Source organism: Molothrus aeneus, chromosome 5 (assembly GCF_037042795.1).
Source record: "Molothrus aeneus isolate 106 chromosome 5, BPBGC_Maene_1.0, whole genome shotgun sequence".
In the NCBI taxonomy this organism is placed as follows: Eukaryota; Metazoa; Chordata; class Aves; order Passeriformes; family Icteridae; genus Molothrus; species Molothrus aeneus.
In genome coordinates, this window is record NC_089650.1 from 9638072 (window position 1) to 9665909 (window position 27838).

Consider the following 27838-nt stretch of genomic DNA (forward strand, 5'->3'; position numbering starts at 1 on the left):
GGTGCATTGAGGGAAGGATGCACACAGAGATCAGCCAGAGGCTCCAAACTCATCAAGAGGTAACGATCTGCCTAAATTATATGAGCTCTAGTAATGTCGTTTAGCAGCAATGAGTCTCTGTTTTAATTAGAGTGACACTATCCCAAATGGCCATTTTAACAAGGTTTTGAGATTCTGGACACAGAGCTTTCCTGCTTTTGCAGGCCATAATAACTAGTTAGTTGTGCACAAGGTCAAACAACAATATCTGGTCAGCAAAATCTTCATTTTACAAACAGCTTAGAATGGGATGAGCAAATTATATAATTGTTGTAAAACTGGCTTCTCCATCTCTGTCTATTGTTTATCCAAGAGGCACAGCTAAGAAATAACTCCCCTAAAAGGAGCATCAGCTCCAGTTTTGGGGAAGAAACCTTGGTAAATGCTCCAGCTGGTTGGAGGTACCAAGCAGTGCCATGATCCCCACTGCTGCAAGCACAGGGGAACCTGGCTCTAGCAAGAGCAGTGGTCCCTCCTGCTCATGGCTGAGGTCCCTCCTTCAGCAGCAGGGACAAGAATGGCAGTGATTTGAGGGCTCAGGATCCAGGGGATCAGGAACTCTGCAGCCACCATGGGGCAGATGCTGAGCTCTTCCCTGGTAAGGTCTCTTAGATGCAGAGTTGAGAGTAGTGGTACTTAGTCCTTCTGGAAGGCATCAGCTGGGAGCTGTAAGGGGTTTGAGAGGAAAAGCCATAAAATCCAACAGAGATAAGCTTATGAGTGAAACTTGCAGTGTTACTGCCATTAAGGGGTCCATTCTGCATCTCAGGTGAAATATTTGGCATCTTTGAATCATAACCAGAAATAGCTGACTTCTGTCTCCAGCTTTTCTATGCAAGTATTTTTCATGCAATTTTATACCTTTTTTGTTGTTGAGGTTTTTTTTTTCTTGCAATAATTCCTCCAAAATCTTTCCATGTAATTTTAGGTAACTATGCCTTGAACTTCAGTAGTTTGGGGAACTTTTCTTATTGCTAATACTTGGCAGCTCACTGAGAAACACACTAAGATAGAACTCTCCTGCTGAAATCATATCAGATATCCCAGGATTTCTCTGATAGTACCCATGCTATTCTGCTTTATTTTTGCTGGTCTGATTTTCTGCTGAAAAAAGTAAGGTTGCTACTAAAAATTAAGGTTATTCTCTTTTTTATTTTCTAATGTGAACTTCTCTACACAACTATGTAACAGCAATAATAATAATAATAATAATAATAATATTGAAAATATTTTTGCATTATTTATTGTTGACTTTGTCTTGTTTAGACAAGCAAGTTTCTGAGCTTTAGTCAAGTAAACAGATAGAGATAGCTGGCATCTAAAATCAATAAAAGACAAGTGGAGTGCAATTCATGGCTTCTTTGCGAGTCAAATGTTCCAGCCCCAAAATAAACTTCTGCAAAATAAAAGGTCATTTTCATTGAGCATCACATGTGAAAAATACCTGAGGGCAAATAAATGTGGGGATCACGTTCTTATCAACTCTTTCTGTTAATAATAGCCTGGTCACTGGGGACAGTCTGTTAGTGTTGGCCCACTGGGTCAGATAAACAATCCTGAGTCTCTCCCTCTCTTCCCCCACTGTGACCTGGCCCATCTGCTTCTCTCTGGCCATATGGTACAGAACTATGTGGGACTGGAGACATTATAGTTTTATGCATCTCAATGCTCCTTGCTTTCATTGAAGTTTTGCTGACATGACATTCCTTTAAATATTCCTTGACAAAAGTGGGGCTTGTTTTGGTGTTGGTTTTCATCTCAGAGTATAAATGAACACCGAGGTTTAAATCAACAGATGAGATTTGTAACAGACACATCAGGTGGGTAGGAAGGCTGGCTATATATTTCCTCCAGCTTACCTTTAATGAAATGTTATTTTTCCTGATCTTAACAACTAACACAGAGTCCAGCAAATGCAAGAGAGCAGAGTTTGCTTGTTTTTGTCATAAATAAGCTCAGTCTAACAGACTGCCTGAGTGTCATGGAGGAAGCACAGTCTGACCTGAAAGCTGTAAGACTGCTTTAGAAAAAGTGAAGAAATTAAACCCACTGGGACAAACTGTGCATAGATCAGACATCCCTCTCCTTCTCAAGATGAGGCAAGGGGGTTTCTGGGATGCTGCAGTTCTCTGCCTTGCTGTTGCTGAGGTCTCAACCCCAACCACTGCTCATGGGGCCTGTCAGCCATGCTCTGGCAGTGCTGGCCCTCAGAGATCATCTGGCCAGCAGAACGTGGCCTCAGAGCCTCCCTGAAGGAGCCATCCCATTTTCCAGTCAGTCCTTGTGTATGGAGAACACACAGGTATATCCTCCACTGAGGGCACGTTGCAAATGTCCAATTAGGCCTAATGAGAGCTCAGCCCAAGCATCAAAGGAGGGAGAGACAATAGCAAATGCACAATACTCCTCAATGATCCCTTTACCAAGAGGAGGATGTAACTATTGTGTGGGTTTTAACATAATAAAGCCTAGATGTTCATCCTGCACCCAGCATCCTGGGGCCCCTCTCTGCTGGGACCTGTGGACATTGCAGCCACCACATGCATGACAGAGGCCCGAATTAGAAAATTAAAATGGGAATTGTTGTACAAACATTACCACAACAAGCTGATTTACAAATTCTCTGAGGCAAGTACTCAATAACACAGTTGTCTCTCAGTTTCTGTAAAACTCTAAATCGAAATAAACCTCCAAACAGTGAAGTCCATATCCATGTCACTCCCTCCCCTTCTGTTTCTCACAGTGTCCCCTCATCTTTTCAACTGCTCTGTGTAAAATCCTACAGAATATGTCACACTAAACTCCAGAGAATTATAAAATCAGTAAGTGTCTTCAGAAGAATACAAAGTTTTAGGCTCTGTTTTCACTTTGCCAATCAATCCTGTTATTTCACAGTTCTAGGGAGGTGCCTAAAATTCATTCATTGAAAAAAAAATAAAAAAGTCATGACAGGCTCTACAAATCTAGAGATTTACTGTCTGAGGCTGTGTTTAATGCCTAGAAGTCAGAAATTAAAGAACAGATTTTCATGGGACATCTGAAAATTCAGATGTGATTGAGAGTCTCAGTGCTGGAATTTGATGTAGATAGGCTGCCTTTCCTGCCAGACAAAGAGCTTGACCACCTGCTGCCTCTGTAAAATAGACCCCCAACCTCATGATGTCAGACTGAGTTTTGCCATGTCCTGGCCCAGCATTTAATGGATCAAAATGTGTAAGTCCATCACCCTCTGCTGCTGAGTCTGTATGTGCTGTAAGGATGCTAGCAGCACTGTGGAGGGAGAAAGGGGAAATAAAGAGGGAGGAAGGGAGGCAGCCTCATCCTCCTCTCCACTCGCCCTGTTGATCAGTGAAGCAAGACTCCCACTACCTGAAAAGCAATACTATTCCCTGCATTAATATCTTTCTGATTTCCTTTTTAGCTGGGAAAATTTTGCACTTAGAAATCAGGGTTTAGAATCTATTAAGCAGGATGTCATTTCACAAGTTTTGCACCTCAATAGTTATTGTAGAGCAATGCTTGTTGCCCTGCTGCTAAAGGGAAAACCATATTCCTCCCACAATCCTAGGCTTGACTGTCACTTACCTCTTTTCCCTTTGGACAAACTAATACTCTGGACCTAGACTGCATGTTCTGGGGAAAGCTTTCACAGCCTGATTTGCAAAGGAAAAGAACAAAACCCCTCCTCAAAAATCTCCCATGACAAAAATTAAAAGCAGATAAAAATGTGACACATTTCTTGGGTGATATGATAGCATTTACCATGACATGTTATTTCATTTAAACAGGCTGTTCCTTTCAGCAGAGGTGAGGAGGGAAGAGATGAAAGAAAAAAATTGCTTATTTGGCAGCTGCATCCAGCGCTGCCTCAGAAATACTCTGGACCTGGGACTTCTTGTATTAGGGGCTATATGGAGATGTTTTAAGATTCATAGAATATACTGATGGTATATTGTATGCATCCTGTCACAGAATTCCATAAGAAATATGAATAATTGCTAAAGTGGGTTCCTCAACAATCTGCAACAATCTTGTCATAGCCATGATCTACCTCCCTCTCTACAGCATCTTTGTTAAAATATGCAAATAGAATAATAAAAAGTATCAGAGTAATGTGCTATTAAGAGTTTATGTAATCTTATGTTTCAATCAAGAAACTTCTTCTTAGTTTGCAGTATGACATGTGTACATGGGGTCCTACATAATCTATTGTGGAACCAAAGTGGCAATTGCAGTGTACTTTTCACAATTTAAGAAGACATTCTAACAAAACACACAAAGCCAAATGAAAGTACAAATGCTAAATACTGATCTTCACTATTCTAATCCCAAATGCACGTTGCTTGTCTCACCACTTCATTCCCTGGTGAGAGAACTTTCACAAGTGCCCTGGGCCTGTAAGCCTTTAGGAGCCATACTGGGTATTTTTGAACCAGTTAATATTTTATTGTATCCTATACTGTGTATAGCCTATAACAACATTCAGTAACAGGGTTTCTTGTGGGAAATCAGACTTGTGCTAATCCAGTATCCTGATGCAAAGAAGGACCGTATATGTTGTTCCACTGAATGATGCAGGCAGCCCAGGAGTTGCTGATTAGGATATAATGTGCTCTTGGGGAAAGGCTCTTCCCAAATCCATGGAAGGGAATGATGCCCTCAAGCCAGAGCTCATGTCTCATTGTGACTTTTTGCTTCTAATGCTCAATAGTTTAATTCTGTGTTCTCTTCCCAAATTAGTATTGAGTGACCTATCAAACAAACCAGGGGTTTGAGCAAGGTTGGAGTGAAGTTGGATTAATAGGATCATGTTAAGTACTGGGGAGAGAGGCGGATGAAGCAGCACAGAAAGTGGGTGAGTGGTGGCTTCCTTAAGGATTCATTTACAAACATGTTAAAAGAAGAGTGATTCTTTTTACTGTTCTCTTTTTCATTTTCTAACATGAACTTCTCTACACAGGTTTATTATCATCCTTACATGTAAAAATCTCTATTACTGCCTCATCACACAGTCAGGATTTCTTATGGTTTGTCAATATAGGAATGAAACCAAAATCGACTTGACACCCGTCATGTACAGTACAAAGACCGAGATGGGCTCTGAGCTTGAACTTGTGCTAAGCTGAGTAATACTAGACTGTTATCTTGTCATTAAGAATTGCTTTGAGTCCCTATCTGTCCAGCAACTCTAATTAATGATCATTTAACTGTACTGTCAGCCCCGCTTAAATCTGAGTGTTGCCAGTTGCTTCCTTCATGCGGGCAGCCAATAGGTGCTGGGGGAGTCGTTCATGCATGGCATTGTCCCAGTGGCGCTGGGCCTATAGCATCCCAGTTTAATAGGGCATTCAGGGCTCATTAGAGAGGAAACACATCAGGAGTGACCGCTCCACTGCCACACGTTGCAGCTAATAGCCCCGCCGAACAGAATCGTTTCTGTTTCTGCTCACTTGTTTTTGAATCCTTTCAATGTCAACAAGTGGTCATGTCGGCAGGAGCCCGCCATTCTCCCCAACAGTTTTATCCGTTGCTCTCCTGAGCCAGACTTGTGTCCTCCTCCATTGTTCCAGCCACAATGGAGCCTGAGCAATCACAAAGGCTTCACAGCCATTCATCATCAGCTCACGAATTCTGGGGTTGAGATTACCCGCCAAACTTTTGGGCCATCGTTTTGGCATGGTGTGTGAATGCCCATGAAATACAAATAGTTTCTGAAGTTTACACTTTTGTTGCAAATGCATAGGGATGGCGGTGGGGGGCTGTGGTGAGGGGACTAGATGGAGGGAAAGAAGAGGAAATAAAATCCAACGTTGCTCTGGCTAAAAATAGACAGGATCCTGTAGAGGGAAGATAAGAGACAATGAGATTTCTGCTGGAACGAGAGGTGTAGAAAGGAGCAACCAGGGAAATGGAGGTGTGTCCAAAAAAAGTATGATCACCCTTTTGGCTCATGGATTTGGAAACAATCCCTTGGCTTTAGCAAGGAGGCAAGGGCGGCTCTTGCACTGCTGGGATCCAGGAAGTATGGGGAGAGAGTGCCCCTGGGTGAGCTCCCTTCCTTCCATTCATGACAATAACCAGCATTTTTCCTGGTTGCTGGAAACACAACTGGCAAAACGCTCCCTAGAAGCACACACCTGATGCTTTTTATTTGTATTAGGTTAGCATTTAGACCTTGTTGTGCTGAATGGAGAATGAATGGATGTTTCACACCTGGAAACATGAGATTTGAAAATGTAGTTGCTTTACCAGCATCACGCTGTTAAAGTCAGAGATGAGAATCAAAGCTAAAACGTGTCTGTGTGTGTATTTGTCAGTTTATTTTATGTGTTACTTCCATGGTGTTGTGTTCTTCCCTACATCACCAGTGGCTGGGCTGAATCCCACCTGCTTGCCTGCTAGGCAAAGCAGACATTATTTTATTGTGTACTGACTGCTGCCCAGACATACTGCATACACCCCAAGCATCCTCCAGATGATGCACTTGGGATGATGCAGAAAGAGTGCACTGTGTCCATGGTGTTTATCAGTGCCATTGGATGTTGGCTGGGCACATGGCACAGAGCTTGCTGCACCCTTCCACCTCTTACTTACCATGCTCTCTTTCAGGCAGTCCACTTTGTGCTGATTTTTCCTGAATTGGGACTAATGGCTACATTCCAGTCAAGAGAATTTGATTTGGAAATTTTTGGAAACATTTGGAATTCCCTGTGAGTATCCTACAGTGTCTTCCCAGTCATTTTAACATGCCAGGAGGTTACAAGGAAGTTCAAAAATGTTGATAAAAAAGTGAAGGTGATTTTTTTTGTCTGTCTCTGAAAAATTAGGTTTTTCATAAACCACAATCATAGCCAAAGATACTTTTCAGTGCAAGCACTGAGAAATCATCTCCTATTCCATTTTATACTGTATATCAGCTAGAGGCTTCTCTCTTTACCTGTTGCAATAATCAGAATGGGAAAATATAATTGACTGCTTTTACCCTTTTTTCCTAAGAGGTCTGTATCCACTTTATGGCCCAGATTATTATAAAAGTACCAAGAAGCATTGCATGTGTATCAAACACATTTCCTGACAAAAGATTTGAGTCTAAAGCTGAAGTGGTCTCCGACATCGAAGGTAATGGAAAACACTTATGAGCATTTTTAGGCCATGTTTTATGTGTTCATTGCCATTCAAAAACAGTCACAAACCACTGATTGTGTAAGTATTGTGTTTCCTGTTATCACCTTAAGATCTGCAATCACAAAGGACTGGCTTTGGAAAGTGGCCTGTATTTGAGATTCATAGTCATCTATTGGAGAGTTACACCCAACCAATACTGCAGCAGGGCAGGGGATTCTTCTTGCCTTGCTGCACTTTGCATGCTGCTGGTGGGCACAGGGATCATTGATTGTCATGTGTTTCAGACAGGATAAGCAGGAGAACATCACAACAAGGAATCTCAGCAGGTTCAGGTGTACTCTAAGTGCATTCCAGACATCAGGACTTTAATGGGCATAGTCATGTCAGCACAACATCTTTAGGGATCCTCAGAAATACTAGAACAGGGACCCCACCTGTCCATGGGGTTAGGCAGCAGCTTTGCAGAATTTATGCATGGATGTGTGTCGTAGAGCAATGGAGTAAAACCCTGACTGTGGTAAATCAGAGGGGGTTTTGGCCTCAGTGTGTTTTCAGGTACTTGTCCCAGTCAATCCTACCAGACTCATAATGGTATGCATCTATTCAAGCTTTTCAAAGACAGAATTTTTCTTTTTTCCTTTCTTTCTTTCTTTCCTTTTTTTTTTTTTTTTTTTTTTTTATTTTCCCTCTCTAAAGCTGCTTAGGAAAGAGGTAACTGCTCCTTTTCACAGTCAAAGCAGGATATTCTGAACAGAATGTTAACTAGACTTGGGGCCAGACTGGAGAAGGGTTTGAGCAGTTTACAGATCTGGGTTTTTGGCTTCAGGATCATAAGTAATAATATAGAAGGGAAAGTGTATCTGGAAAATTTATAGATATCATACTTTGAAGTTTCTTTAGTTATCCTAAGATTTGGAAGTTTTCTCTAAGAGAAAGGAAATCATGCTGTGTAAAAAAATACTTTTTTTTTTCTTTTTTTCTGTTGTTCTTGTTGCTGTTGAATTTTGCAGCAATTTTATGAGATTGTTGATTAGTTGAATAGACTTGAAGATTTTGGAATTGAAAATGTTTCAGGCTTGGTAGGTAAAGCATTCTGGTGCTCTTCACAAATCTCCTCTCTGAGATGCATGTAGCACTCTACTGCTAGATACCACACCTCTCAAGTCCTAGTCCTGCAAACACTTAACTGAATGCATCTGCCTAAACATAAACTAGTCCTTTGCTTAAAAATCTGCACGTTTTGATGAGGTTTTGTTATTCTGAAAGAGAAATTCAGTGAAATTTATGTGAATGCCCAAATTTGTGGATTTGGAGAATGCATGTGGACAGAGCAGTAAACTGAAATATATGCCTGCCTCAAAAAATGGAGGTTTCTCACCTAAAAAATGCCTTTATTCATAGCTTCTAAAATCACATCTAAACACATACTGTTTCACTGCATAGAGAGATGATGATTGGAAGTTGTTTTTTTAAGTATAATTTAAAATGAAAGTAGCTTGGAGGGAAATATTCTGAGCTATACTGAGCACCTGACTATGAGCAAGCTTTGTTCCTGATACCAACCACATCAGTGAATGATATTGATTTCTTGTAGCAGATACCACCCTGGTATTTCAAAATGCCACATCTGAACTGTGGCTCCTTATCATCAGCATTTCTTATCACATTTTTCAGTGGTGAGTAAGAAAATTGAGCACCTGATATGTGACATAGGTAAGTAAGAACCCAAGTCTGGTGTTGCTCAGTCTTACTTTACATTCTGCATTTGCCAGCAAGTGTTATTTTTAGGCTGAAAAGTTATATCTAGCTTGAGTCAAATCTCCCTTAGCTCTGTAATGATGCAGAAGTTCATAATATGTTCTTTTGTTTCTTTACTTCATGTCTGAAACTTCTGGGTTTAAATAGTAACATTTATGCAGGGGGGTAACCTTAGATATAACAATAATACAAGATAGCTTAAGACAGAGGGAAAGTTGTGAGAGGGAAAGTTTAGGCTTCAGTAACAGTCCATGGGAACCATGAAAGGGTTAATATAATGTTCAAGCATTAGGCAATCCACTTTTCACTGCTGCCTGCTCCTCTGAACATGGGGGATTGCCGTCAGAGTTCTACGGCTTCAAAAGTGAAAATCCTTTCCCACTTTCTAGGGATGTGATTTTGTGACTTGAGAGTAGTTCTGATTATCTGGTGAAAAACCAAGTGAGCAAAACCAAACCCTAAGTTCTAGTGCAAACTTTGTGCTTTAGTTGTCAGCTTCTCTTTTTTCTTTCTTTTTCTTAGGGCAAGTAACTTAAAGAATAGCCTTTCCTTGTTGATTGCTCTACCATTCATTGGACAGCATATGGTTTTTGTCTTGGGAATCATCCAACATGTCACAAAGGCAGTGATACTGGACAGTTACTAGGCAGCTTTTGTATACTTTGGGGATAGGGGAAGATGGTATTTTAATAGATTTCCTTGGGGATCTCTTAGAAGGGTAATTTAATTGTTGAAATCAAATTTTGGGCTCCTGTCACAAATCATTACCTTATCTTTCATCCATCTATTCCCTTGTTGTTCAAACTAATAAAACATGCACACTGCTCTCCATTCATGTGACCCCCTTCATACGTTTTTAACTGGTAACCCTGGCTAATAATGGGTAGGTGGTCTGTTTCTGGGGGAGGATTTTTTTGAGGGAATGGATAGTTTCTCTAGCTACCACATCAACAAGGGTGGCAACTCATTCACTTAAGATTCAAAGCTACAGAAGCACATGAGTGTTGGTGAAATTCAAACTTAAAATGCCTCAAAGAGGAGGATGCAATCTGGGGTACCACCTCAAGTATTTGCATTCTGGACTCTCGCAGGCAAATTCTGGGCAACTGAGTCATTGGTGAAAGGATCTTGAGATCCTTCTTGGTGAAACCATTTGTCACCATTGCTATGGTAGCATTTAATCAGTTCCAGCTTTCACTCAGTAATGGTCTCAGAAGACAGATTGGTGAATTTTCTTGCAGCTGTTTGATTGAAGCCTCTAAGATGAGGTGCATTAAGATGGTGGGAAACAGCCTGTGGTCCCAGTGCTCCAGCTGCTCCTCACCTGATCCAAGCAATGTGCCATCTGCAGAAACATATTCAGGCAGCACCTGCATCTATTCTGTCCCAGTCTCTCCATCCTCCATAGCATCTCTCATTCCTTCAAGAACTTGCAGCTCCTTGCTATCACTTTGAGTGCTGCAGCTCTCCTGAGCATGCAAAAGTGAGGATCTTCATTCCAGCAATTCAGACAGTGAGGAGACAGGGATGGGGAATGAGGAGCTCTGAGCTGGCAGAGGCCAGTTATGGCAAGAAAAAGCAAAGTTGGGGCAACATAACCTATGAGGTTGTTGGTGTAGTCTTGGGACATCCTTAACCTTTTGCTAAAGCTCAGCTGACCTTCAAACTTCTTAAATTTGATGCTTCAGCCTTCTGGTCACCCCTTGCACTTAGGAGTGGAGAAGGGAAATGGTGCTTATTTCTCATTGTTCAAACACATTGCCCAAATGTCTCTGATTGTGTGAGTGATTGGGTTAAGTGATGTGATTATTTATAGACAGGATTTCTGAGTTTGGCCCAGCTCTACTTGCATGGAGATAACTGGGGTTTTAAAGAAAGAAATCACTGCATCATTCCAAAGTCCTCTTTAAGGCCCAGTGTTCCCTTTGCAGGCAGTGAACAAGCAGCATCCATCCCTACTGTTAAGTATTTACCATCTAAAAAAGCAGGAAACAGAATATTGAGGAGCATCAGATCCAAAAATAAAAATGTGTGTATGTTCAGACCAAGGAGGTGATAGGGAGCAGCTGCATGCTCTTTGCTCACTCATTTATTTGCTACAATTCTATGGTTACTTCTTGTTTTTCATGACAACATCCTTCTAATTCTGTTCCCTTTCTTCTTAAAAATACTTTTTGGCTTTGTGAACTCAGAAAAATTGAATTTAGAAACACAATGAATCACTTAAATAACATTTAGATAGAACCCTTATAATCCTAGAATGGGAATCCTTGCAAGTTTATATGTGGGCTTCTAAAATAAAGGGATTTTTTCCTCGTCACTTCTGTGAAAACAAGGACAAATCTAGTGCTTTATGCACTCAGGAGCTGATGCCTTCTAAATGCAGTTCTTACACATTTCTTTATTCCCAGTGCTAAGAAAACCCTAGCTTTTTTTTTTTTTTTCTCATGTTTCATCAAAAATGTTTTTCTGGAACAAACCAAAACAAACAAAACCCAACCGGTCTTTTGTTGGTCGCTCCACTTCCCAAAAGGGTCCAGGGCACTCAGTGACACAGCATCTGTCTTAGATGCTATTGAAGGCATTCAGCCTCTAAATGGTCTTCCACTGACGTTCTTTTATGCTGTGGTATTTGAAAAACTCATACAACAGGGCTGGAGGAAAGGAAAAAGGCATCTTTTGAATAGGGTGGAAAATATTTTATCTTCTCTCTACCTGATTTATCTCTTAAATTCTCAGGAACTTGTCTGGAAAAGCCAAATATCCGTATATCTTTATTAAAATGGATGTTGTTTTTGCTACTAACAACAGGTTATTGCAATAACCCCTGTAGGATTTTAAATTTAAAACTGGCTGAGGTCTTCAAGCCCCAGTGTTCTTTTACTAAATGTGTTCAGGATTAGACTCTAGGTTTGTGCTGCTTATTTTGAATTATATGTTCACTACTTTTAAAGAAGAAAATGAATTAATGCAATTTCTTCCTTAGCAAAGCCTGTGCACGAATGCTGGTCTTTTCAGCACTGTCCCTTTAAACCATGTAAGGTGTTTATTTTGTGTAGGAAGAAAGACTTTACTGCTCTGAGTAACATAATCCTGGCTGTGTGCAGAAATGGGCTGGGTGTGTGTGTGCATGGAAAGAGGAAGGCCAATTGTTCTTTTTGTTTATAAAAACCAGGGTTCCTTTTTATAAAGAGATTTTACTGTAGCCCTCTGTATTCTCCCTCATCATAGAGAAATCCAGTGAAATTGTATCTATTTCCTCAGACTGATGTCCTAGATACCTTAACACCACATGGATAGTAGATGTGCTAAATTAGAGGGGATTTTTCTTTTTTTTATCACCTCTGTGGAAGTGTTTGTTCTTGTATCTTTTATTTTACTTCATAAAAAGGGGAAAAAAAAAAAACAACATAAAGAAAGAAAGAAAAAGAAAAACTTCACAGAACAGTAAACCTGAAACTGGGATTCGAATGCCAGACAGTTGAATGAACAGGATAATCGGGGTATTTTTTTTGACAGGTGCGACAGCCTGCCTATGACTGGCATTATAATCATTACCATTTTAATAAGGCTCTAATAGGGGGGCCGATAATTCAATGGGGTGTGAGGATCCTAATTCAACTCCCAATCCCACATGAATGTGCTAGAATTTGTGGGCTTTGTTTTCCTCTTTTGTACCCCTGAATGCAAATAATTACTGGCTATAGATTCAAAAATTCTTAGAACTGGAAGCTAAATTAGCTCTCCTAATACTGCACAAGAATGTCAATACTCAGGGGGGAAAAAAAGGAAGTAAGTGGTTTTTGGTTGTTTTTTTGTATTACACTTGTGGTACTGCAAAGGTTCTTTAGCTTAAGTGGTTTGGTTGGCAGTGTGAATAATACCAGCACTGTTTGTAAAGGACGTGCAACTCTCTTTTCCCCTGCTCTCCCCAAAAGGGAAAGTAAATATATTTGTCTGAAAATCATTTCTGGAAAATCATATGCTGCCTTCTACCTGCCTTTTTTGTTGATGTTGCCTCTCTCTGCTCCAGGATGTGTCTGTCCTCTCTGTATTGTTTCAGCAGTGGCAAGTGGCATGGTCAGGATCTGTGGCTGTGCTTTCACAGCAGCCCTGTGGGCACTAGAGCAGTCAGTTTATCCCTTTCAGATGATCCTACAGCACAATTTCAAATCCTGAGGCAGCACCCCACGCTGTGGTTTGAGGCTGAGTGCTGAAGGTACCCTGTGGTAGCAGGAGCTGCTCAACACCTAAGGGTGTTTCCAAATGTGAGAGAATGCACCCATCTCTGCCTAGGACACCACTTACACTTGTGTTTAAGGGAATTTGAGTAGTTATTTTAAAACCGAGGAGGTTTAAGGGGTCAGCAGCCCTCCTTCCTTGCTCCTACCAACTCCTGCCTGTGTCTGACTGGGGACCAGGTAAGGAGGAATGGACTCCTCTCTCTGTTAACAACCAGAACAAAAAAACCTTTTTTGTTTTTGTCCCTGCTGACCTATGCAATGAATTTCTCTATTCATTTGTGATCAATAATATATAGTATTATTTCTATCTAATGACCAACAGTGCTACATGGGACAAGCCTTTGAAAAATTGAGAGGGATATTTCCATATAACCCCTTGCAGCTGGAATCGGCTTCTCCCGCCCACTATTTCTGATCCTAAATTAGCTGTGGAGTCTTGCCATGCTTTCAGTCCTCTTTCTCTTTCTGCACATGCATTGCCTGATGTGTAAGGAATATGACCAGCACTTGGTGTATAACTGAGTAAAAGATAAACAAAGGCACTTTATATCATGCAAGAGTAGGACATAACTGAGGTGGACAAACCGATCTGTGAAAACCAGCCTGAACCTTTGCCCCAAACTGAAATGCAGAGTTTTGGAGCTTGGCCAAAATCTGGTTAATCTTTCTCCCTCTCTGTCTTTTAATGGTATTTATGGTTTTGCAGCACTTCCCGGTTTCATCTGGGTCCAAAAGCAGGAGACTGAAATATCATTGAAGAGGCTATTCACAGTGTTTCCAGCTGGCTAGGACCATGGAATGAAAGATCTCTCACAATCAGGTCTGTTCTAGAAGGGCTTCTGCCCAATTTCTATCCTGATGAGGTTCTGATGAACAGCCAAACTGTTGGAAAATTATCCTAATTAAATTGAAACTTTAAAAATATGCCCATCTACAAAATAACTGACATCCTTCACATGATGAACCTGTGTACAGAAAATTACCTTATTAGATTTCTCTTTTGCCTTTTTGTGCAGAAGATGTTATTTTTTCTTGACATTGGAAGGCTCCTCATGGACTTGATATGTACAGGGGCTATTTGTGCTCTCTTTGGGATAATGTTCTTTATGGATTTCAAGTTTTCACGGTCACTAAGATGCAAACCCAGAGAGTTTCTGTTTTGATTCAGACATTGAAACAACTTCTCAATCCCGTGGTTTCTTTGAGCAGAAAATGACAGGATTTGGAAATGATCTTTGCCTTTCTGCAAGTACTAAAAAGAATATATGGAGGTCTGTTCCCCATTGCACATGGTTTGATTTAGGCTGGATGTCGTTACAGAGCAAATGCTGGGACAGGCTGTGAGGTGCAAAAGCTACAGAATTGAGAGGATAATCTTTCTCTGTTTTAGCTTACCTATTGCTGCCATTGTGGCTAATTATTTTTGCTGTGTGACAATTTTCCTAGTTTTGCTAAAAAGGTTGTAGAGAAATTTGTGAAGAAGCAACTGAAGATGTCCCTCTTATCCTTAGTCTTTACTCAATTCTCTGAGGGGCAAGGTAAAATCCAGTAGTTTGGAGACAACCTTGAGAGTACCCAAAGCTCTCCCTGCTGACTTGGACCGCATAACGTGGTTGACTTTCTTTAGGCACTGATCAATAACTTTATTCTTCTCTCTTAGACATCACAGGAGGCTGTGCTAGACTGGCTTCTGTCTGGCAAGCACTGTCCTTGGGGATTCTCTCTGGCTGAGCAAAGGTTCCAGAAAAAAAAAATCACAAATATTTTAAAGATTCATGATGGATGTGAACTTACCTGCCAGTCCTTTTATCTGTCAAATTTGCTATTGTTGTCAGCACTGTGTCATCACCATGTCCAGAGGTGGGCCCAGAGCTGAGCATGGCTCTGGAGCAACTGTCCTGCCCCAAACAGCTCAGCAGACTGAGAAAAATACAGCATGCCTGAGGAGCATAAGGGAACAACATTTTTCTATCCTGTGGTGGAGAAAAACTCTTTCTAAACTTAGATTATTTGTTTAGGCTACCAAAAAGAGAGTACAGGGTAATTTATCTTGTTTTATAGCTCTCCACGTGCTCCCTGCTGCCCGTCTGTTTGAGTGAGGTTTCCTCATGGGTCGTGTTTCTGCAATGTAGCCATTGCAGCTACATAAGGCATTCAGGAAAATGCTCCTGTGGGTTTAACAGGAGTGGCTATCAGTTTGAAATCCATGAGGAGACATCTGAGCCACCAGAACTCTTCCCACTTGATTCCCTCCCAAATGAGTCCAAACCTGCTAAGAAACACAGAACAAAAAAAGCTTTGCCTTCCCTGTTGAGAGACAAAGCAGAAGGCAAAAGGCAGGTGAAGATGCTGAATTCCCTTTCCCTAATAGGAACTAGGGAAGTAGGCAAGATTTAATTGTGTTGTTGAGCTTTCAATTGGGTAGCAAACTTTCTTGCAAGTGGAAGATAAGGTAGTTAAAGTTGTCCCAAAAAAGCAGAAGAAACCAAACAGCATCCAGTTCATAATTATTAGTGATGTTACTCCAAAGGGTTATGATGCAGCAGCCACAGGAATTATTTCTGCCTATGTCATTGGTCTGCTGCCTGGTTCCAGCATTTCACTTCCCTCTGCTGTAGCTTGCCCCTGTCAAAGTAAAATCTTACACTGAGCTGTCCCTCAGCAGATCTGTTCAGGGTTGATGAAGTGTTTTGGAGAAGGGGCTACTGCTAAAAAAGCTGCTGCAAAAGTTTTGACCACTAGAATTCACTTTGATGTATCAAAAGTAACCATTTTTCCCTAAAGTGCTGGAAGTTCATTGTGCAAAGAATTTAGACTAACATTAAATACAGAAGGTTTTAGAAATCATTCACCTTGAAGACTGGCAAAACTGGCATATTCACAGCAGAAGTGAAAGACATGTTTTATCTGTGTTGTCCTTTGTAATTAAGCTGCTGAATAACAGGAGTATTATCACACCAGGGTTAGTGCCAGAGGATTACCCAAAGTTTTTCAAATGGGATGGTAAAGTGGTGCAAACAGGTGCATAGACAAAGAGCAAAAAGAGGGGAGGAAAGTGAGAGAAAGAAAGCTGAAGCCTCCTAGTTTCAGCCACATAGCAAAATTAATGGTTTCTCTAAGTGAATAGCATAGCTAGATTACTATTGAGCCTGTAAAATTAGAGGAATGGGTCAGATTCTTCATTTCACTTCTGTTTTAACTTAAGCAAAGGAGCTCACTTTAATTGTGCTTTACCTAAAAAGAAATCTTTTCATTGCAATAATTTTGCAGTGGATAAAGGGACTCATAAGAAGAATATGGACTCTGAAATTTGCTTCGCAAGAACTCCATTTGCAAACTGGGTGCTGCAAACTGGCATTTCTTTTTGAACGTTCCACATGTGTGTATCCAGAGAGAGGAAGGCATTTCTAAATGAAGTTAAAATATCTTTACAAGCAAAACAGTCAACATAAGTACCTGCTCATAATATTTTGGTGTCACTTTTTTGGTAAATATTTGTGTGTTGATTTGTTTGTGTACATTGGAGCAAAATGGATATTTCTTAACCTCTTCAGAAAATAACGATGTACTTCTGCACAGTTCCTTTGCAAGATTAAACTTGCAGAAAGTTTTTGGTGCCAATTTTGAGTATGAAATGTATCAAGAGATGCATTTCAGTATTTACTGTTAATTACCACAAACAAAGCTGGTAAGGCTTTGGATATGGATGTCTAAAATTATCTGGGGAAGGAGGGAACAGGACATTTGGGTATTTTGCCTTTTTTCTTGAATGGTAGCTTTGGGAACATTTTGTGGTGGTAGGAAGCAATACTTGAGGAATTTGGGTCACTGGGGAAAGTAGCCCATCTCAGATTTCTGTGTTACCTCTGTCTGCTGGCTGTCACTGAGAACAGGAGAATATTTTAGCCTGCTGATTGCCCTGCTTTTGAGGTAAATCTACAGGTAACTATAGGCTGGTAATTACCCCTTTGGTCCCCACAAAGATCTGCAAGAGTAATAGGGGGGTAGGCTGGGTCTGAGATGACATATTGATGTCTAATGCCTGACTAATGCCTACAGTGGGATTTCCATGATTCTGAGCAAGATGTTGAAGGCATCTATGACTTTGTTTTGTAATTAGGACATGTCAGTCTCTGAAAGGAGCTCTCCTTAGAATATTTGCTGTAAAGAATTATCAGTATAAATACCTGTAATTGCTGCTCCCTGAATCATGTGGTGGGGGGCAAATCAGGAGCCTCCCAGCTATGCAAATAAACAGCAGCCTCGCGATGCCCTGTCCCCTCTGTGTTCCTGTCGCCTCTGTTCTTGTGCATCACTAAAGGGCATTGAAATTGCACAAGTCAGCCCTCTCAGCGGGCTTGGTGCCCCGCTGGCTCACAAGAAAAGGGCCAGCAGGGAGTTCAGGGGCAGCAGAGTACACATGTATGTGCTCACTCCACATGCACGCCCTGCCTGTCAGCCCAGCAAGACCCATCACCCTCGTGATTGTCGTTTTGATCCCACTCCTTCAGCTGACATGCTCCCAGTCCTCCAGCCAGGGCTGTGCAGGACTGACACTTTCCTGTCCCAGAAAGAGCCCTGAGATAACAGGAGGCTTTGTGGTCTTTCAGATTCAGTTTCTATCTGAATTTAAAGTGATGGGGTTGTCTTGGTGACAGTAACTAAACATCGTTATCTTACTTTATCTGTGACATAACATAGCCAAGAGGGGACATCTGAGATCATGCCTAGGTTTACAGGAACTCACAAATCAGAAATTCATTCCCTTTGATTTACTTTTTCATTTCTGTGTATACATGTGAAAAATAGCACTTTTTTATGTTTTGGAACAACTTTACTGAAACAAAATATTTTGGCATTATGAAAAGGATTGTTTTCCCCTGCTCTTAGTAAAACAAAAAAAAAATCAGTAAACTCAGTTTTGTTGAAAGGGTCTGTATTGCCTAATAAGAAAGTATTTAATTTGAAAATGCAGGGTAAGTCTAGTTACATGGTTCTCAGGACAGTTTTTAGTGGGTGAATATTTCATGATCCTGAAGGTCAAGCTCTGCCTGAAAATTTGTGCCTCCTGTGTGATAATGCAGTAGCTGGGATCAGCAGAAGTGTAAAAGACAAGACATTCTTGCAATAGATATGGCTGACAGCAAAGCTTACCAAGCAAAGTATTTCTGCCTTGCTGGTTTGCCTGAAGTGTCATCCATGGATATGGAGATGGTGAGGTTCTTTTGTATTCCTCCTTTTTAGCCTTTCTTCCTAGGAAGCAATGCATGATTAAGCTGGCTCCAGTTCTCAATTTTTTGAACTTGTCTGCTTGGCTAGAAGGGAAACAGGCAGATGAATCTTTTTTACTGGAATAAAGCCTGAAACCTAATCTCAGATGTACTATTACCAGCAGAGGATCTAAATAGGGGTGAGGAAAATGCAGATGCAAGTCTCCTGCTGGCCTGCTGGGACAGCACCAGGTTCCTTTGACCTCTTGTGGGGCATCGTGTCTTTCAAGAATGTATGGAGTTTGTTGTCAGCCTGAGAAATTCACTCCTAGTGTTCTCTGCAATAGCTTCAGAAGTCACTATTTAATCTCATTTCATATAAGCCAGACTGCTAGGGGACACTAATCAGGGGTTCTCCATGGATGATTCCAGTTTTCCATTAGCAATGGGGTCTGGCCACAGAACTTGCCTAGATTTTGGATTAGTGTGTTCATAGGACTCATCAAACAAAACTAGGAGAGTAAAGACTCTGTAGAGAAGATTTCCAAAGGCAACCCCCTCACAGCTGTTAAACATTTAAGTTGCAATTGAAGTTCAGACACATTGACTACAAAATGACCCATTTAGAGCATGGAGAATTTTTCTTAAACAAATGAAGATGACTTAGCCAAGTGGGCTGGGATGTACCCCTTATACAGCTAGAAAAAAATCAGGTAAATTCTGCTTTATAAAAGTTATATGGCAGGAGTAAGTAGGGGGTACAGAGCACAGCACTTGCCACAACAGTGAGCAAAATTGTGTCCAGAAGTAACGTGAGAGCCCAGAAAAATCTGGCTAATGGAGAAATGGATCCCTGCAAAAGGAAAACAGTGGCTTATTTTCCAGTTGCAAGGGAATAAACAGGATGAGAAAAGTGCTGGCTGTCAGGCTGACTTGTGTGGCACAAGAAGTCAGTCTGACTTCTTCAGGTGCTCCAGCCCCTGGATGTGATGGAGATGGTGTTGTGTGACATTGCTGGGGCAGGGTGTCAGCCTTGCTGACAGACCAAAGCCCCTGGCTATCATTTCTGTGGTCTGCTCAGAACCACAGCCTGCTCTTTGATCTCTGTGTACAGGGAATAAGCTGCAAACCCACAGGGATTTGGTTTTCAAGCAAAACTTTAATTCTTCCGCAGCAAGGGAGGAAGGTTACAGAGGAGGCAAGCTGACTTCAGCTCTTTTTTTTTTTAATTCTTTTATTTTTTTGTTTGGTTTTTTTTTTTTTTTTTAGTACCTTCTCCTCACTGAAAAGTTTTCTGGTTCTTTTTCCTGGAGCCATTTTAAAGAATTCTAACATTTCTTGCCAATGTGGGTTTATTTTTGAAAGAGACAAAATCTAGGAAAAGTAATATTCTCACCATAGTCACCTTTACCTCTCACAGCTGGCTGGAGCAGAGTTCAACACCTCTGTGAGGATACCCTAAAGAGAGGAGAATTTTACAAGATTATGGAGATTTCCAAAAGAACTTAATAACCACCATTTTTCTTTGTCTGTACATTTTATTTACATGAATTTATTGAAATGTCCCAGGCTCTGGGGGAAAAAAAAGTATTTTCTGCCACTATCAGATATATATTCAAACAAACAAACAAAATGCTATTGTAGAGGAGGATGATAATGCCAGGAACTGACATCTTCCTTCTACTCCATTTATCTCAGCAATGCACTCTTAGTCTGGAAACTGTGATATTGAATATTGTCAGGTTGGGTTTCCACTAATTAATGAAAAACAGGCTGCAAGCACAAAGGATTAATTTGGCCTATTCAATCTGATCGTAAACATTTTGAGAATCTGTTTAGCTTTTTTGAATGGTGTGAGGAAAACCAGGAGAAGAAACATCTTTTTTCAGCTAGTCAGCCAGAAAAAAAATCCACATGGATTTACCTAATGGGGTCAAAGCTGAGAAAAGCAGAACATTGTTCCTGGGAGCCAGACAACGCAGTTATCTTATGGAGAGGGATGGTTCTGTGGCTCTAAAAACTTCAGAGGTACTAACTGCCTCTGTGAATTTAAGCAGGCAGCTTTGCTCTGCCTTCAGTGGGAATTTGCAGTCCCAGTATCAGGTGGAACTAACAGCTCCTGTGCTTTCTGGGAGCCATAGGCCCATTTACAGGGATTTTGCAATGAGTGTAGTACAAAGCATCTGAGTCAGGTTCTCATCTGGTGAAATCAATGTCCTTGGTCAATGAAGAGCCTGGCAGTCTATATTCAGGTCCTGCCTGCACGGTGTGGAGTGTCTCTGATTAAACGGTAATCAGAAACCAGCTAAGAGATAATTGGCATGTATATTACTGCAAAACATGCATAAACCAATTCTGCTAGGCTTAGGCTGGAAATATGTACCCAGGCTGATGTGCTAGCAATGAGCTGCTTGCTTGCTCCTAGGACTTAATTACATGTTAGGCCGATCGATGAAAGGTTAAAACAGTTGAATCAATATTTTATTGCTCTGCTGTAAACTGTGGTTATAGCATATTAGACTATGAGTGGCTGGCAAGTTTAAAAGCATGTAACTGAATCAAAGTCTGAGTAAGTGTTGTGTGTGCAATTTAGAAACAGTTAATACCTTCCAATTGAGAGGATTTGTTTCTAATTAATATAAAAGCTGTTTATTTAAATCCTAGGCAGGCAGTATTTAAATACACAACAAGTCACCTGGGAATCTCATCTAAACCACTTTGTGGAAAGCTGTTATGTTGTGCTGAAATAAATCTAGCATGAAGTAACTGTATTCCATTCAGAGTGTAGAACAGTTCTCTGCATGCTGTTTTCTATTTTCTTCTTTTTCCTGAATACCCTAAAATACTGTTGGCCTTGTTCTACGGTAAGGAATGATGAAAGTTACAGTGTTGCTGCAGTTTCCTGTCCTCTTATTGCCTGTATATCCTCAGTCAGCCATTGGCAGCACTTGTTTTGAAAATGTGTCATGTATGGACAAAAAGAAAGACAAGCCCTGACAAAAGGAGCACACAAAGTCAATAAGCTGAAGACACACAGTATGATGAACAACAAATTTACAGAGTTTACAAATTAGAGTCTCTAGAGTTCCTAGAATACATGAGACCATTACTTTGTTTTCTGATGGGGCTTTTCAAGTCGACTTGTTAAGATATTTTTAAAATTTTTGTGAGGTTTGAAAGGCCTATAGGTAGTGAGGATAGCAGCATCAAAAGGTCTTACAACCTTGTTGGCAGAAGAGTTGCTGATTTCTTTGTCTTTAATTTTTAAATTTTATTTTAATTTTTCCTGTTGCTTGGCAGAGTGAAATAAGTAATGCTTTTATTTAAAGAAAAAAACCCAAAAGATTTAAAAGTTAAGAATATTTCTCCATAATCTGGAGTGAAAGAGTTTTAAAAACCTTCACAATTTTGTGATAGTCCATCTTTCACCAGCAGTACATACCTGTCATTTTCTCCAGGTATCTTCATTTTTCCCCCATTTCATCCAATCTCTCCATTCCCTCTTGGTGTGCACTGTGGTGACAATGACACCTGCAGCTCATCCCAGACCATAGCAAAGAAGAAGCCAACAGCACTGTGAAAGGTGTTACTGGTAACTCCCTGCTTCATCTGCAGTTCAGGGAGCAGGCTGTGAATTTTAGCAGTTTCCTAAAGTGGGGGAGTGCATGAGGGAAAATAGGATTGTTTGGGCTAGATTTTCACTGTGGGTTTGTTGAGCTGGCTCCATGAGAGGAGTCAGCAATGACCAGTTCCTTTACTGCCTCATTTTTATCGTGCTCATCACATGATGGATAAGTTCGTCCGTTGCAGACTTGTGGAAGCCAATGCCTTTATTTAATTTTCCCCTGGCATAGCTGTAAAATCAGCGTCAAATAACTTTCTCTGCTTCTTAATTATGTGCTAATGAGGTTTTTACTGAGTATTTATTCCTTCACACATCTTCCTCCAACCCTCTCAGGAGCTCAGACTCCAGCACTGCTCTCCCAGTGCCACCTCCACTTAGCCCAGGGATGTCTGCCCTGCAGGAAAGTGAGAGTGATGTAAATTTTTAGCTGACAGGTCCTCCAATGGCATATAGTGTATTTCTTTGAAAGGAATAAACAAATCAGCTGGTTAAGTTCTATTTCTGCAGGACTTCCCTGCTACTGATGGTTTCCTCAGTGTGTTTTGCAGCACCTCTGAAATGTGTAGCTTTAAAATCTCTCAGGAGAGTAAAACCTCATAGTTCAATCAGTCGGAAGGAACGTCGTTGTATCAGGACTGGGGAGCAAGGAATGCTTGCCATGCAGACAGTTGTAATTTACAGGCTATAAATGAATCTATTTAGATAACAGAAAAATGAAGCCAAGCCTCATCTGTCTTTTCTCCTTTTTTTTTTCTACCCAACAAAAGAGAAGTTGCATTACCTCTTAACAGACTTGCTTCTGCACGCCTCTGATTTTTCCTGTCTGCTGCAGCTCTTAGGAGCCACCTCACAGTGTGTTTTAGGATGGATGTGCCACTAAGCAGGGGAAAGTAATTTCCCATAACAATGATAAATCCAACCATAAATGTAGGGCCAATCCCTGCGTGCAAAGCTTTTGGATTGTAACTACTGACTGAAAGACAAGCACAGCATTCAGTAGCTTTGAGGGTGCCTTGGCTGCAATAACGAGCTGGGTGGCTGGTGGCATGAGGGTTATCAGGAAGTTAGACGCCATCTTCAGCAAGGCTTTGAACAGGCTCTCCATAAAGCACAGGTGCATTGTGTTGGGTTGAGCCATTTCAGATGGGGCTGCATGCCGTGGGGTGCATCCGGAAGAAATCACTGTCAGCGATCAAACATTGATATAGTGTCATAGCCACTGATGTTAACGTAATTGGAGCCTTTTATGAGTCTTTACTTGGCAAAGACTTAGAAGTGCAGTGACTTAGACCTGGGTTATCTCTGGGCCTGGAGAGCAGGTGGCCAGGCAGTGCTCAGGTGGGGATTATTGCTGCCGACGGCGCTCGAACGCTTGCCTTGCACCTGCCTCCTCCTCTTAAAGATAAAAAGAGTCCGATTCCCTGGCACTGGCAACTCCTCCAATCTTTCAAAAACAAATACTCAACCTTGACTGTAAAATTAAATAGAAAATAAGAGTTGCCACTACCTTCTATTGCATGTTGATTGACCTGAGCACTCTCCAATCGCAAACATAAAAGATTAGATATCACTTTCCATACAGGTGTATGCAAACCATTTTTCGTCTAACTGGGAGAACAAATTGTTCAAAGTTCTGGAAAATGTCTGTGTGCACTTTTACAAGTGTACTTAGCAAAAGGAAGGCATTGGCTTATGCCTTCAAAAGTGGTGATTTACAATGTCCTGTCTAGTGTTTCCAAAATTAAGAATTTTGTTTAAGCTTAGCAGAATGTACTGAAAGGAGATTTCTTGTGCAGTGTGTGTGTTTACAGTGCAAATAGAGGCACAGGCTTTTTAGAAATTAATTATTCAAAGTGATCTCACACAGGAAAGAGCCAGCACTACAGGGGATGGGGGAGAAAGGATCTTCTCAGAGACAAGAGGAACTTCAAAAAGAGAAAGTTTCATGTGGTAAAGTCAGTCTTGGGAGGGATGAGGGCAACAAAGTGAAGACACAATTTCTGTTTGGAGGAGATGGACAGCATCCTTGACTGTCATAATGGTTTTGAATTCAAAGTTCACTGATTATCTTTACTTAAAAAGCTATGGGTTTTGGGGATTTTTTTAAGAAAAGGAGAGACAGAGAGAAAAGAAGTCTACATTTCTGAGAAAAGAAAATAGCAAAACTTGGTAACAGTGCTGAAAACAGCTAATGAAAATTTTAAGATAAATTTTCAGCCAGCATTGGTCATTTATTTCACTCAAGACTGTTCTAGATGTTTCTTAAACTAAAGTTGAACAATGATTTCCCACTTGTTTCTTGAATGGTTTGCTATTCTCCAAAATATGTGAATCCTCAATTTGTCTTTCAGTGCTAGTGAAATAAGTATTTTTCAAGAGTTAGAGATGGAATTTTTGCCCCTCCACAAGAAAGGGCCTACCTTTGCAGCAGTTACCTCAGCAAAGAGAAAGTCTGTCCCTCTTCTCCCTTTGAGGATTAGTTATTTCAGAGGCTAATTGTCCTAGTCTAAAAGGATTTATTGATACAACAGCTGAAAGAAAAAAAAAAACAAGTTGACATTTCTGCCTGGGCAAAGACAGCTTTTTTCCTAGTTGAGAGAGCCTGTTAGCTGGCTGCTGCTGCTGTGATCTATATCCTTGAGGCTATTTAAAATCAAGGACAAGATTTTCCTTTTCTTCTCTAGTATGTTCCTGACACAGAGCAGCCACTGAGGGGATGCTGTGCTTTGGTTGCTGAGGTGTTTCAGTGCATGGCCCAGCAATGGTCAGAGTCACTGGGAAGCTCTGGAATGTGCTGTGGTGGACACAAGGTTAGGTCCACACTGCTTACTGAGGGTTTCCACATGAACACCCTCCAGGTCTGACAGACCACATATCTGGGCAGATGTGTGGCAGGTCTTGGCCAGGGGGAGTTCTGAGGAGCTGGCCTGGCACTCTCACACTTGCCTGGCTCTGTGCAGGTGTCATGGATCCCTATGTGTATAAGGCAAGTGGGCATCACACACCACCATCACAGCTAAGAGTGGAGAACACCTTCTCATACAATATAAACAATATAAGCAATTTTACCTTGTCCTCTTGTCAGAATAATTTCAGACAGCTCTACCTAAAATTCCATTTCCTCTCTTTTATGCAGTCACTTCATATATTACTTTGAGGAAAAATATTTCTAATACATTTCTGGACATTTGCCTTTTTTCTAAAATTATTTTGAAAATGCTTTTCTATGCTTATTCCTTTTAGGGAAAGTTTCTTGACTAATGATTTGGGCTGAGAGATGATAATTTCTCTTTTAAGGCCTTCATACTTCTTCATCTCACTATTTTCCTTTCAACGGGCTCTACAAATCACAACTGCCCACCTTTACTTAAGAGAGTTTTTGATTATGTTTTAATTGCTGGAGGATTATCTATGTAGGAATGGATTGAGTCACATCATTGAAGGCTTTTTCCACTCTTCAGGCTGTAATATTCATTCCATTCATTCTGGGACATGTCAGAGTCTGCATCACAAAGCAGCCACCCACCAGAATAAAGTGATGTTTACCTCCAGCTAGGCTGATACATCTCAGCCTTTGGAAGATGTGTGTTCAATTCTCCTCTCTGGGAATGCAGATCAGAGATCTTCCTCTTCAGTTTCTTTGGATTCTGCTGAACATCCTAACTTGCCCAAAGTGTCTCTGCATCAGCAGGCAGGGGTAGGAGTCCTTCCTGCACCATTGCCCCCTGTGCTGCAGCAGGGAGGAGATAAGCTGTTTAAGGGATTGGGATACTGCAAACTTCTGAGCAAAGGCCAGATTGGGCTTTTCAAGCACATGCTGCATCTTTTGCTGCCCAGATCTGTATTGCCTGCATTCAGCCTCTCTGGTTGATGCCATGAATTGGACCCAAATGCTGTTTGACAGCCACAAGGCTGAAAAGAAAAATGCAGTACTAAAGCCAAGCTTTATTACTTCAAGCACTATGCACAGTATCTGGTTCTGTGTTTGTCATGGAGGATGATTGCAAAGAAATCTAAGAAGTTAGGATTGGTAACAAATGACAGGAGTGTCTTTCCCTGTCTCACATCATACCTCACAAAACAACCAGAAAGCACAAAGGGGAGAGACAGTGGAGGGTCTTTCACTCTGCATGCTTGGCTGAGCCTCAGACAGGGTGAGAGAGATCATGGCTGCACTGTCAGGGAGTTCAGTGAGAACACACACACCCTGTTGGCTCTGAATTTGCTAGTTCAAGGCCATGCATGTGTTGACAGAGTGCTGAGCTGAGCACAAGTGAATACTCCTGGCTGAGAGGAAAAGCCCCTGTGTGTGGTCAGGCTGATAAAGCTGCTCATCCTGCTGCATGTGTGCCTGCATGGCAGCATGCTCTCCCACAAGGGACAGTCCCCCAAGCACTGTGCTCTGCTGGGCTCTGCTCCCACTCCAAACTGATTTGGGAAATGTTGGGAAATGAACAATTTGCTTCCTGTAAAAGGGTGGCTGCAAAGCTTTCTTTCTCCCACCTGGTGCCCATTTAAACTGTCAGATCTATTACAGCTGTGAAGGGGTTGTATCTGGCACATCTGCACCTTTATTTCATGTAAGTATTGCTAATACAAGACATTCTGGAGGTGTTTATGGGTGGCTGAACACCACAGAGCACTCTGAAGGGTCTCATGGTCATTGGACAAAATCCTTGCTCTGCACAGCATGTTCACCCTTTCTATTAGATGTGTTTTGGAAATCCTAGAGGAATGACCACACATGGTATCTGGGAATCACAGTTTAGCTGTTCCTTTAATCCCTCATCCTCAATTCTACAAAGCTCAAGGCTTGGCTGGGTGAATACTGCAGTGTAGCACCCAAAATCTGTTTCTTCTGGTATCAGGAAAGGGGATGTTCCTACAGCGAAGAGTGTCTGTATAGTTGATCAAAAAAGACATTGAGTGAGTACTTGATGCTGAAGATGTTAGGTTACACCTGGCATTGCCTGAGCTCTGTGAACCTTGCAGTCCATCCAGACCAATGCAGCATGAGCAGAGCCTGCAGCCAGTCACTCCCAGGGTGCTGATGTCTCTCAGACCTGCCTGCCAGTCATTAATACCTACACATACACTGTATGCCATCCATCTGTGAACCTGCTTTTCTAAACATCATCAGCAGGCTCAGCCCCTTCAATCTTGTTGCTGAGACAGCCCTTTTAGTGCCCAAGTGGTGAGCACTGAGCCTGGTGAACTCCAGCTGTTGTGTCCCAGTAACACTGAGCGTGCTGTAACCATTGCACGTTCAGCAAGAACCACAACCACATTCACCTCAAAGAACCACAACCACATTCACCTCAAAGCTAGGAGTGTCATCTCAGCCAGGCCATCACTTCTGAAGTCTCCACTGGCTAAGGGAGAAGCTGTTTTGTGGGTTCATGCTGGAGCATGGGGATGTGCAGTGTTATTATGGCTTGTAGCACCATGCTGCCTACAAAGTATTAGAAATGTACATGAGAACACATGGTCATCTCAGGCAAAATGCCTGTGCCTTTGCTGTCCTGAGGTGTGTGGAAATCCAGGCACCAGGAATAGATAGACAGGAATAGATTCCAGTCTGTCTATTCAGGATAGACTGGAATCCACAAAAGTGTGAAATAGATTATAGAGAGTAGTGTAGGTGTATCACTTGGTGAGAAATTGAGGTTTTTGGATTTTTAGTATGCTGTGGATGGAAGCAAGATGGAGGTCACAGGGGGTCATCCTGAGTTTCTTCTTCATGCTTCTTCTTCCTTCTTCTTCATGGGTTTGGGTGGCATTTTGTAATTGGGCAGAAAAGGCTGCATTGCAGCTGTTTGGGATCAGTTATTGGGTTA

The 27838-nt window shown here is 41.4% G+C and overlaps 2 long non-coding RNA genes across 2 annotated transcripts in view; one reads left to right on the forward strand and one right to left on the reverse strand.

Annotated features, from left to right (window-relative positions):
* Positions 1-4463: 4463 nt before the first annotated feature.
* LOC136556896 (uncharacterized) lies at positions 4464-18472 on the reverse strand. Its single transcript, XR_010783714.1, has 3 exons — positions 18321-18472; positions 14961-15106; positions 4464-5876 (listed from the first exon to the last, which is right to left on the reverse strand). It is a non-coding gene; the product is annotated as an uncharacterized lncRNA (long non-coding RNA).
* LOC136556898 (uncharacterized) overlaps positions 4882-27838 on the forward strand; it is a 30443-nt gene continuing 7486 nt past the window's right edge. Inside the window, exons 1-2 of the long non-coding RNA XR_010783715.1 lie at positions 4882-4894; positions 6649-6749. This is a non-coding gene — a long non-coding RNA (uncharacterized lncRNA). The remainder of the gene's footprint in view (positions 4895-6648; positions 6750-27838) is intronic.